Source organism: Monodelphis domestica, chromosome 4 (assembly GCF_027887165.1).
Source record: "Monodelphis domestica isolate mMonDom1 chromosome 4, mMonDom1.pri, whole genome shotgun sequence".
Lineage (NCBI taxonomy): Eukaryota > Metazoa > Chordata > Mammalia > Didelphimorphia > Didelphidae > Monodelphis > Monodelphis domestica.
The window spans coordinates 17696856-17710578 of NC_077230.1; positions in this window are offsets into that span (position 1 = coordinate 17696856).

The following is a 13723-nucleotide window of genomic DNA, read 5'->3' on the forward strand; positions in this document are numbered from 1 at the left end:
AAAAATTCTTTCTCTGGAGGTGGCTATCAGTCTAAAGTCCTTCAGAGTTGTCCTGGATCATTGTATTGCCAAGAGTAGCTGAGTCTTTCACAGCTGATCATTCCACAATATTGCTGTTACTATGTATAACACTAAAGAAATCCTTCGAACCCTTCCTGGTATCGGAGAAGCCTGATGGGGAGATGTAGCAGGGCCATGCTGTTTTAACTACTGGTTCCCTGGGAAAGTGTTCATTTAACATTTAAGTTGCATTATTAACATTTTCTCCATAACTTTCTTAAGTTGGAAAGTATGGAAGCTCTATAATCTATAAAACAATAAATCAAGTCTTCTTGATTTGCAAACATTTGCTGACTTCTGAGATGTAAATGCTCACATTGAAGATCTGACAATATATTCTTCAGAGACAGATTGAGCTGGTTCAGGTACACCTCTGACTCTTCACTTAGCTGAGGGAATACCAGTGGGGTGTGCTGTGCTTGAGTGGCAGCTCATGGGTCCAATAGGAGATCTGGCACTGGTCACAGAGCTTTGCAAATTCATAAATCAAGTCAGCTCCACACTAAGAGAGCATCACAAGTATTTTCATCCTTCAATATCTTGTCCTAGTTGGGGAATGTAGTATAGCTCTTCTCTATTACTTCTTAATGTGAATTTTGATTTTATTTCAATTGTTTAAAAACTGAATTAAAAAATGTGGACAATGTTTTTAAAGTTTATTAAGCAATTTGACATATTATATGCATATCTATTTTTAGCAGACTGTGGGTGACAATATAGTATGGATTTATTGTATATTTATTTAATGTTACTGAATTAATATTAAATATAATAACGAATTAATAGTTAATGATAGCATTATTCTTTGTCAACAAAAACATTTTTTTAAGATTACAGAATACCATCAATTTTAAAAAGTATAACTGAGGCTATCTGAATTATAAACAACTTATCTTCTTTTTTTCCCCCTATCAACCCATGATCATAGATATCAAGGATGATAACAGAGACAGGACTGATCTCTCTAGCTTACGGGGATTCTGATCTAGCCACCTGGGGGAGTTCAGGAGTGTCTGTAGGCCTTATTGGTTGGCTATGGTAGCATCACTATGCCAACCTCACATACACACTTGGTTTTCTCCAGGTAGGCTACCGTGCTGGAATCCGTACCTCTTTTTTCCCTCTAGAGGTTAGCTTCTTTGAAATACACCTAGGAGCCACTTACTGAAGAGATGGTGACTCTTTTCTCCAGCATGCTGACTTTCTGAGATCATTATTTCTTTTATAAAAGTAGCCATTTTTGTAAGGGGTATTTTAAAATATTTAGTCCCCAGATGCTTCTGTAAGATCCTCTCATCAGGTCTAGCTCCCTTTCCCAATTCCCAACTCTTGTAAAAAAAATATTCCCCTTCTTGAAAGAGAGAAATTCTTCATCTTCTATTTTATCTATTTGTGTATATTAAGTGATACTTATGTTGAGTTTTTTGTTGTCCTAAAGTTTTATTATTATACAATGACTTAATCCTGAAAGTAAACATCTGGAAAACTAACAAGTTTCCAAATCTCCCAGATACCTTCAATAACAGTCTATCTGCATCCATGTCCAGATTGGTTCAATCAAAGATACTCCCACCCTTTTCTATGGTTGTCAAAGCAGGAGACAGCTTTGCTTCCCAGAATAGAGAATTAATAAGTTCCTTATTTTGAACCAACCAGGACTTCCCATCTTCCCTTTCCTTAGCCTAGTGTCCTACCCCTCTTCCTCAGCAATGAAGGGTGACGATTCTACTCTTTCTTTCCACCTCAAAATGAGGGTCTCTCTCTGTTTGAGAGAGACTCTGGGTTTGAGACTCTCAACCACTGAACCTTGGTGAAGGGAGGGAAAGTATAAGCTACAGTGAGACATCTACATCTTTCATCCCCCTGAGATAAATAAATCTGAGTTCTAGCAGGAGATTCTTCTACCCCGCTATCCTTTTACAATGTATAAAGGAATTTGCTTTGATTCACATGTCCATTGGCTGGACAAACATTGGCTGCACTACTGAAGACTCATAAAAAAGCTGAGTTTACAAGTTCTGCAGTAGTTCAGTCAGGAACCAGTAAGAACCGAACCACTGAGGGGAAAAGCTCTTCAACTCTTGGGAGAAAGGAATTGGTTCCCCCTTCCCCATCTTGAGCCATTTAGAGCACACAATATAGGGAGAAGAGATATACACTTTATTTTTTTTATTCAAAGATATTTTATTTTCCCTATTACATGTAATAACAATTTTTTAAACATATTTTCCAAAATTATAAGATCCAAGTTGTCTCCATCCTTCGTTTTCCTCCCTCTTCTCAGAAATGGTAAGTAACTTGATCCGGGTTGTACGTGTATTATCAAGCAAAATATACTTCCATATTGATCACTGTAAGAGAATACATATAGAAAACCAAAACGCCAAAATAAAACCATAAATAAACAAATGTGAAAGATAGAATGCTTGGATTTGTCTCGACTCCAACGGTTCTTTCTCTGGAGGTGGACAGCATTCTTTGTCAAGCCCTTCAGAATTGTCCCGGATCCTTGTATTGTCAAGAGTAGATGTCTTTCACAGTAGACTTTATAAAAAAGAAGAAAAACAAACATCAAAAAAACAAGTTAAGGCAGTGAGACCCTTAGCATCAGAGGAGAGACTTTACTGGATTCAAGGGAGAGTTATTTCTGGAAACTGAAAATCACACTTCAAAGAGCAGCAGACCCTAGAAACCAAGCTGAGAAACCCACCCCCAACGAGGTACTGGCCCTGGAAGGTGTGTGGGGACTCCACAAGGAGTGAAAAGACGCTGAAGCCCTACAGTCCCAGAAGCATACATTGCCTTGATCATACCTATATGTTTCCTACCCATGTGCCTAGCAACCACTATACTCTAAATCTATGCCGCTTTTTTCACAGCAGCTAGGTATATTTGTAGAAGAGGATGCTCCAGATTTATGGAGGGAGGCGAGTTTTTTATAACTTTGTTTTATACTTTAAGCTATCTGTGTCTACTGGCTGACTCATGAGAAGAAGCTCCTCTGGAGCTCAGTGGATAGAGAGAGCCAGATCTTGGAGATGGGAAGTTCTGAGTTCAAAATTGACCTCAGACACTTCCTAACTCTGGCCCTGGACAAGTCACTTAACCCTAATTGCCTAGATCTTACCACTCTTCTACATTAATACTGATATTTAGTATCAATTCTAAGAAGGAAGGTAAGGGGTTTATTTTTTTTTTACAACTTCCTGTGAGAATCAGTTCTTCATTCTTTGGAGTTGAGACTAGAGAAGAATCTGTTGACTGGACCTGAAACCTTGTTCTTGGTGAGGTTGTTCTTAAATCTCTTCCTTTGGACTGATACATGGTAGGTGAAAAAGCTGACTCCTTTCCTGGGTTTTCTGAAGAGACTAGCCTCAGGAGAGACCTACCTCTTGAGAGAGACTTTGCTGAGATCTCTCTGGCTAAGGACTAACTCTCCCTGCCCAGGTTGAGCCAGGGGCTGGGAGTAAATTACTTAGTACTTAGGCTAGATATCTTACCCTATCCTCTCTCTGATTTTCTTACTTTTTACTCTTCTATATTTTGTAAATAAATTGTAAATAAATCTCTTTGGAATAAATTAAATTCCTGGTGACCCTATTTTTAAATAATCCAGGGCAACATTTAATAAAAAACCCTTCCCCCCTTACATTACTAAATATTCATTGATTATCTCATGATAATGCCCACAAATAAAGAGTGAAAACTCTCTAAAGAGAGGTTGGGGCTAGGAGGAGGTGGAAAATTGGAAACTGAGCCAAGGCCAGGAAAGGTTAAAGACTATTCTTCTTTTGGTGGCTCCCAGACCTGTCCTGAGTCTCATGTTTAGAACAGAGATACAAAGGACAGAATCTACCAGAAATGTCTATGAGCAATAAAATTAAAGTTAGATGCAATCTTTGACAGAATAAAAAGACACAGTAGGAAATAGATGTCAGTTGTATGCATAGGAAATAAGGTAGGAAGTGGTTAAGAACCACTAGTTCTTTCGTATCTCTTTTTCTCAGGGTTCTAGCCACCTGAGGGAGCATCCTTATCTTAAAGCTTAAACCTTTATGCTTTCCCCTTGAGCTCTCACTTGGGTTGGAGGAGCAGAACTGCTGATTTCACTACAGTGCTCTGCTTTTCCATGTTGAGAAAAAGCCAACTCTACCATTTCTTTTCTCTCTGTATTCTCTCTCCTCTTTTCAAGAGATCTTTAAAATGTTGCTTGGGAAATAAGAATCTGTTCTCTACTCCTGATCTTGAATTAGCGTCTTCCCTTCCCAAGGTGGGAAGAAATACAATTTCAAGGGCCTTTAGTGACTTAGGGTCCTCTCACAAGGCAGTTAGTACAAGTTTTGCCAGAAGGACAATTAAATTTTGATTGTTTCATTCTTTGTATTTATATCCAGTATTTAGCTCAGGGGCTGCACATAGGAACATTTAATAAGTTGAATACATTTTGGGAAATATATTAAAATAAGATAATTAAAATATATTTAAATTAAAGTAAATCTAACTATTTAATAAATGTTTGTTGTTAGAGTCCATGATGGTGAATCTATGGGATGCATGCCAGAGAGGGAAAGCAGAGTACTGTGCCTTCACCTGCTGGAGTTCATTACTAGAAAGGCAGAGGGACCTGGGCAGAGCTTCTCCCTTCCTCTGTGCCTGATGACATTTTTTTACATCCCTTGCTCCTCCACCTAGCAGCCTATGGGAGCTCACAGAGGGGTAAGGTGAGTGGCTCAAAAGTGGCAGAGCTGGAGGGGAGCAGAGTCCTAGGGCCATTCCCCTCCCCCTTTCTACTTGTGCTAAGGACTTCCCTCATTCCTCCCCTCCACCCAGCAGCCCAATGGGAGCACTTCCTCCCTCTCCTATGTGGGGTAAGGGGAGGGCAGGGTGCATGCAGCACTCAGTCTGGGGGTGGGGTGGGGCAGTCTCTAAAAGGTTTGCCAACACTGGAATAGCTGATCAATTAATTGATACTCTGCTACTGTCTTTCCTGTCTTTCCCAAACTGAAAAATTGTGATAATTCTTCACCTCCCATGAGGTCTTCTTAGAATATACATTCTGAAAGAAGAGAAAAAGTATACAACCTAGTTTCAGTTTAACCTGCATTTCCACGTACACTTCCAAAATTGAATAGCAGTGATTTGAATAGGAAAGTGAGATCTGTAGTGCCCTGCTTGCTTTGAGAACTTTTGTTTGTTATCATTGAATAATTGAGATTTTTCAAAAGTTCTTGAGATGTGGGGAAAATTAGGTTTCAATCAACATTTTACACCCTATACCAAGATAAATTCAAAATGGGAAAATGACTTAAATATAAAGAGTGAAATCATAAATAAATTAGGTGAGCATAGATTAGTATATCTGTCAGATCTGTGGGAAAGGAAGGAATTTAAGACTAAGCAAGAGATAGAGAACATTGCAAAATGTAAACTGAATTAATTTGATCATATCAAATTAAAAAGATCTTGTACAAACAAAACCAATGCAACCAAAATTAGAAGGAAAGCAACAAACTGAGAGTACATTTTAATAATAAACTCTGATAAAGGTTTAATTTCCCAAATATATAAGGAACTACATCTAATACAAAAAAATCAAGACATTCTCCAATTGACAAATGGTTAAGGGACATGAAGAGGCAGTTTTTACAGTATGAAATAAAAACTATCAATAAGTACATGAAAAAGTGTTCTAAATCCCTCCTGATTAGATAAATGCAAATTAAAGCAACTCTGAGGTTTCCCCTCACACCTAGCAGACTGGCCAATATGACAGCAAAGGAAAGTGATAAATGTTAGAGAGGATAAGGCAAAATTGGGACACTAATGCACTGCTTGTGGAATTGTGAATTGGACCAACCATTCTGGAGAGCAATTTGGGACTAGGCACAAAGGGCTTTAAATGAATGCTTATCCTTTGACCCAACCATACCAATGTTGGGTTTGTACCCCAAAGAGATAATAAAGAAAAAGACTTGTACAAGAATATTTTGTGGTGGCAAAAAAAAAAATTGGAAAATGAGGGGATGCCCTTCAATTGGGGAATGGCTGAACAAACTGTGGTATCTGATGGTGAGGGAATGAATAATAAAGTGGAGGAATTCCATGTGAACTGGAACAACCTCCAGTAATTGATGCAGAGTGAAAGGAGCAGAACCAGGAGAGCATTGTACACAGAGACGGATACATTGTAGCACAATCACATGTAATTGACTTCTCTACTAGCAGCAATGCAGTGATCCAGGACAATCCTGAGGGATTTATGAGAAAGAAAGCTATCCACATCCAGAGAAAGATCTTTGGAACTAGAAATGCATTAGAAAAATATATGATCAACCACATAGTATGATAGGGATGTGATTGGGGTTTCAACATTAAAAGATTATTGTTCTGTAAATATGAATAATATGGAAATAGGTTTTGAACAATGATACATGTATAACCCAGTGGAATTGCTTATTGGCTTGGGGGAGGGGGGAAGCCGGAGTGGGGATCATGAATCATGTAACCATGGAAAAATATTCTAAATAAAATTAAAAAAGTCCTTGAGAGGCTTCTAACTTCCCTTTGAGCCAGTGATTTCAATAATTGTCACCAGTAGGGGGCAGATGGGTGGCTCAGTGGATTGAGAACCAGGCCCAGAGTCTAGAGGTCCTGGGTTCAAATGTGACCTCAGAAACTTCCCAGCTGTGTGACCCTGGGCAAGTCACTTAACACCACTTTGCCTGGCCCTTACCACTCTTCTGCCTTAGAAACAATATTCAGTATTGGTTCTAAGAAGGAAAGTAAGAGTTTTTTAAAAAAAATAATAGTAATAATTGTCACCAGTGGTATCTCAGCTTCTGGTGCTTAGCCTTAGTAATTAGGTTAGGTATGTGAATGTGGATAATTGAAAGTGATGGTTCAAAAAAATGTAAACCAATCAATCCCATTTCTCTAAAATTATCTCATGATTAAAGCAAAATATAAATATTTAAATGGAGATAGGGCTAGATCTGTGATTTCACTGGTCTAAGGAATTCCTAAGGAAGGAAATTCCTCCTGTTAGTGCAAGTTAGCCCTGCTCTACAATTTCAAGAGTAGATTAGAGCATAGAGAGATTAAGTGATTTGCTCAGAATCGCACAGACATGCGATATCAGAAGCAGGATTTAAACCCAGGTTTTCCTGGCCCTGAGGTCCATCCTATCTACTTTACCAAGTTGCAATTCAATAAGTACTATCATTTGCATAATAAATTCAAAATCAAATACTATAGAACAAAAAAATCTTCAAGAAGAGTTTTAAAAACCCAGTCATTCAACTTACATAATTGCCAGTTACTCCTTAACTTCTAATTTCCTCAAACCTAATTTGTGAACTTATTCTGACTCATTTCATCCCCAGTCAGCAGGCCCTAGAATTGCTTTGATGTTCTAGATTCACATGGGAGGAATTATTAAGAACTAGCACAAGAAAGCCTTTATACAGCTCTTTACCAGGGAGAAGACGTCACTCTTGCTCCTTAGCAATCTTATAAAAAGTTTTTATATTATCCTTATCCATATCCTCTTTTGTTTTGACATTATATTTGCTTCCAACCCAGAGATCTGCCCTTAAAATAAGGGATTTTAAAGGGAGAAAAAGAAGCATTTCTCCAAAGCTAACCAAGACTTTTATTGTATCTGACAAACATGCAACATTCCACATCCATTGTCCCCAACTCTGCAAAAAGGGAAGGAGGGAGGCAGATTTTCTCATTCTCTGTGGTCAAGTTAAGTCATTATAATTATACAGCTTTCATTTTCATTTTTTTATACTTTATGCTTGCGTTATTGTAACCATTGTGCATATTGTTCCTCCTCAGCAGTTCATATGCTATCCAGCAATTCTTCATATTCATAATTTCTTACAATGCAATAATATTCTCTTATATTAATGCACCACAATTTGTTCAGCAATTCCCACATTAATATTTTAAATTCTTTATTGGATCACAAAAAATGATGTAATGAATATTTTGGTATATAGAAGCCCTCGGTGATTTTGATCTCTTTGGAGTATATACCTAGCAATTGGATCTTTAAGTCAATGGAACATTTTAATCTCTTTTTTTTAGCACAATTATAAAGCATTCTCCAGAATGACTGGACCAATTCACAGTTCCATCAACAGTATATTACTGTATTTTTCTCTCCATAACCCCTCCAAAATAAATTATTTCCATATTTTCTCATCTTTGTAAACTAGTTCTTTTGATTTACATTATAAAAATTATTTATGATTTGTGTGAAATGGGAAGCAAACTATCTTTGTTTATCAATCAACAACTTTTAATTTAATTAACCAAAAACTGATTAGCACTTTGTTCACCATTAAGCAAGAGAATTCACAAGTGGCTTGCTTGAAGAGTTCATACCCTCAGAAACTCAATCAGTCAGGAACTTGTGAATCCTTTTAATAAGAGTTTATAACTTCAGAGGATGAGAAGTGTGAATCCCACAGACACTGCCCCAAGCAGTGCTGGGTAATTTGGAGGTAATTGGCCCCTGTGAAGAGGGGAAGGGACAAGAAGTCACTATAAAAGCCCTGAACTTCTGCTGGAGGGAGTCTTCTGGAAATAGTCTTTGGAGGTCCTCTTTGGTCTGAATCTGAAGTGTGGAGGATCTTGGACTGGAACTGAAGGAAGAGGCTTATACTGGTGAAACCCATATTGAAGAGGTTATTGGTGGAGATTGGGACCTGAGGGAGCTTTTGTTGGAGTTGAGCTGAATTTCTTTGAATCTACAATTATAGAGTATTTAGCTAGGATATTTAGTTAGGAATATTTTCTACTTCCCTCTTACATTTCTCTCTTTTGCTGTATTTATATTATATTAAATTATTAAGAGCTACTAACAGTTTTTTTAACTTAAGAAGTTAATTATTTTTATAAATGGCAACCACAATATTAATTTCGAATTCTCACACATTTAGTCAAACCCTTAAATTTAATTGCTTACATTTATGAGTAATTTTTCATATAGTTTTTTTAACCCTTTCCTCTGTCTTAATGTAAATTCCAAGGCAGAAGAGTGGCAAGGGCTAGACAATTGTGGTTTAATGACTAGCCCAGGGTCACATAGTGAGGAAGTATCTGAGGCCAGATTTGAGACCAGGTCTTCTTATCCATTGTGATATTTTTGGATAATTGTTAACAGCAGGCAATTCTTCATTTCCAGACTTTCTAGTCATTAAAAAAAATTTAAACTAATTAATTTAAAATATTTTTCCATGGTTACATGATTCATGTTCTTTCCCTTCCTTCCCTTCTCCTCTCTCCCAGAACTGATGAGCAATTCTACTGGGTTCTACGTGTATCATTGTTCAAAACCTATTTCCATATTATTATTTGCAATAGAGTGATCATTTAAAACTAAAATCCCTAATGATATACCCATTGAACCATGTGATCAATCTATGTTTTTCTTTAACAGCAGGCAATTCTTAAGAATTTGTGATTTTTTTTTTTGTTAACATCTTCTGAGTACTTACTTATTGGGTAATGGTTTTTGGTCTTGTAGATTTGTGTTAATTCCTTATGTCTTGGCTATCAGATCCTTATCACAGATATTAATGTGGTAGGGGAAAAGAAGACAGGACTTCTCCCAGAAGTGGGTGCTTGCTGTTTCCCACATAGATGCCTTCATCTTAATTGATCTGGACATGTGCCAAAATCACATTACACCTTTATGATTTATCTGTTTCTTTGGAAGCTAATTTCCATGTTCAGAATACATGCTTTTCTTATTCTTTGTCAGATACCTCATGTGTGTATAAACTATTCCAAAGGAAAGTATTTTTCTTTGCTACAAAACTTTTTCCTACTATCAAATTTGATGATCTCCCCATTTGCCAGACCTTATTTTTAGTCCTTTTGAACACTAAGCTTCTTCACATATCGTAAAGGGGTTAAATATTATTTAAGTTTATGATCTTAACATCCTAATATTTCTATTATCTGTTACAAATCATTTGGAATTTCAACAACTAGGTTGGGGAAAAATAACTGATACTAAAGGGTATCCTGATTAACTCTCCTTCACCTACCTGAAGTATTAACAGTGAATTTCCTCCTTCAGTGCTTAACTGTTTTTTGAACAGAAAATGTTAAAAAAAATTTTTTATTCAAGTCAGTGAATAAATCAATTCAGTTCAATTCAGGAAACCCTTATAAAATATTACTATGTTCAAGATGAATTGTTAGGTGCTAGATAGAAAAATGAAATAAGAAACAGTGGCTTCATTCATGGGGATTATCAAATACAATTCTCATTTAATAGGCCAGGAATCTAAACCACAAAGACTAAACCAACTCCTGGTTTTGATACCTCATTTCTGGCCTTGCTTGGTACCCTTAACATGGTTTTGCATTTGAGGACTTACACAAATTGATTCCAATGTACTTAGGCATTCTCAAATGTCTCTATTCGCAAACAGAAATATTTTCCTTTAGCCAAGTTTGTTGCTTGAATAGACTTTCTTCATTTTTGCCTTTGTTTATGCTGTCCTCAGTTCTGGAATATTTTCCTCCACTCTTCTGATCTTTTCATATCCTAACTGTTATTTGAAGGCTTAACTCAAATCCCACCTCTTCTGTGAAAACGTGTTACTATTGGGGAATATAACAGATTAACAAAACCTCTGAGTTATTACATCTCCAATTCAAACCTAGTGGGTTAGATCATCTCTGGGAGGACTATGCCAGGTTCAAGGTATTCTATGAGTCCAAATTCCTAAATCATATAACCTGAATCTCCCTGAGTGTATTCTCCTTTAATAATCAAATGGAATTAGTTAAAAACAATGGCAATTACTAAAATAGTATAGTATGAACATCAAAAAATCTCCCCTGTTGGCCCTTTTTCCCATCTTTGGGGCACATTTTCTCTTAAAATATACACAAAATGAGCAGACATAAAGTAGGCTACATCTTTCAAAAATATATAAAGCATGACCATACTATACATATGATTAGAGTGGCAAACAGTAAACACATGACTCAAGAAAACTCTCATCTATGGCACTGCAAGGATCCAGTGTCTTTTCTTTTTTCCCTACTGGTCAAATCACCCAGCAGAGCTCCTTCGACCTGTTCCTCTCCACACTCAGTGACTCATAGTTATAGCTGCTGGCTTTTCTTTTTTTGACATTTTATTTAATTAGTCAATTTAGAATATTTCCCCTTGGTTACAAGAATCATGCTCTTTAACTCCCCTTTCCCCACCCCTTCCCATTGACTTTTTTTTCCCTTGAAGAAGAGTTCACAGTCTTCAGAGCTGTCTCATGCCTGAATTGACTGGCCCTGTTCCCTTTTTGGAGTTGTTAGATCATATTATTGGGCAAGTAGCTCTTTTTAAAAAAATTAATTTATTTAGTCAATTTAGAACATTATTCCTTGGTTACAAGAATCACATTATTTCCCTCCCTCCCCTGCCCCAACCCTTCCCGCAGCCAAAGCTCAGTTTCATTGGGTATTACATGAGTCCTTGATCAGAAACTATTTCCATGTTGTTGATGTTTGCACTAGGATGTTCATTTAGAGTCTACATCCCCAATCATATCCCCTCGACCCATGTATTCAAGCAGTTGTTTTTCTTCTGTGTTTCTACTCCCTCAGTGTTTCCTCTGAATGTGGATAGTGTTCTCTCTCGTAGATCCCTCCGAGTTGTTCAGGATCACTGCATTGCCACTAATGGAGAAGTCCACTACATTCGACTGTACCACAGTGTATCAGTCTCTGTGTACAATGTTCTCCTAGTTCTGCTCCTCTCGCTCTGCATCACTTCCTGGAGGTTGTTCCAGTTCCCATGGAATTCCTCCACTTTATTATTCCTTTGAGCACAATAGTATTTCATCACCAACATGTACCCCAATTTGTTCAGCCATTCCCCAATTGAAGGGCATCCCCTCATTTTCCAATTTTTGGCCACCACAAAGAGTGCAGCTATGAATATTCTTGTACAAGTCTTTTCCCTTATTATCTCTTTGGGGTACAAACCCAGCAGTGCTATGGCTGGATCAGAGGGCAGACAGTCTTTTATCGCCCTTTGGGCATAGTTCCAAATTGCCCTCCAGAATGATTGGATCAATTCACAACTCTACCAGCAATGAATTAGTGTCCCCACTTTGCCACATCCCCTCCAGCATTCATTACTTTCCATAGCTGTCATGTTAGCCAATCTGCTAGGTGTGAGGTGATAGCTCAGAGTTGTTTTGATTTGCATCTCTCTGATTATAAGAGATTTAGAACACTTCTTCATGTGCTTATTAATAGTTTTGATTTCTTTATCTGAAAATTGCCCATTCATGTCCCTGGGCAAATAGCTCTTGCCATAGCCAGTGGGAGAAGAGGAAAAAGAAATCTCTTCTCTCCTCTCCATCAGTTGAGGAATAATTCCCTTTCAAAAAATAACTATTTTGACCATAGCCAACTCTCTTTTTGATTGCCAAGTCCCATAAAAAGATCTAGTGATTCTAAGTAAGAGTGAATTCTAAATATCTGCCTGTGTGAAAGGAGCTAACAAGTCTGATGGCAGAGTACGTGAAGGAGTTGTATGGCAAGGCAGAAAGGTAGAAGGGACCTAACAAAGTACCTAGGAAGGTAGGTGACAGTGATCTTTAAAAGTGACTATAAATGCCAATGAAAGAATTTCTTATTTTACTATTTTGTTTTAAAGACAACAGGATGATATTAGTGTTCTTTAAGCAAGAGAATGACATGATTAGACTCATTCTTTTTTTAAAAATTTTTAAAAATTTTATTATTTTTATAGACTCATTCTTTAGGACTACTACTTTGGCCACTGTATAGAAGCTGAATTGGAGAAGTAGAGAAGGAAATCTAGGTGAGAGGTAATGATGGATTTAACTAGGGTGGTGACCATATGAATGGAGAAAAGGGGAATGATTCAAGATCTCAATACTTGGGGACTGATTGGATATGGGGGGGTGGAGAAAGAGGGTCTGTGAAGAGTCAAAGATGATTCTGAGGATTTTTGGGGAAAGATAATAGATTTTATTTTGAGACTGAGCTATCTTTGAAAGAGAATGGGAAGAATCCAATAGATAGATAGGTGGGAGTAGAACTCAGGAATGTCTAGGACTGGATTTATAATTATAGATATGCAGTAATTTTGTTTAAGTGAAAGGTAAAGCTCCTGTGATCACATAACACATTGTCTGTTCAAGAGGGATCTTCCTGCACATATTGTTGTTGTTTGTCCTTAATTTTTGACAAGGACCAGAGATAACACAAGGTGATGTCTTTACTTGAGAGTGAGTTGGATTTAAGGGAGGAAGAGTTGAATAAAATCATCAGCTTCACTTTTCTTCCAGAACCATTAAAGTCCAGTGGCAGGGCAAAAGTCAAGAAGACTGGCTGTGCCTCCTGGGATGCCTGATGTTGCCTAACAAGGCTCTGAACATCACTGTGTGTGCTTCAGCCACTTTCAGGGAAGTTGGAACAAATTGTTCTCTTAGGTTGTGCCTATGCCATAAGTCATATATTAATATGTTAATATTAGTTATTATTTAATTAGTTAATGCCCACCCACCCCACCCCCGGTCTATAATTTCAGACACTGTGCTCCACACTCTGGATAGAGAGGTAAAAAACAGCCCCTCCCCCTGCTCTCAAGGACCTCACA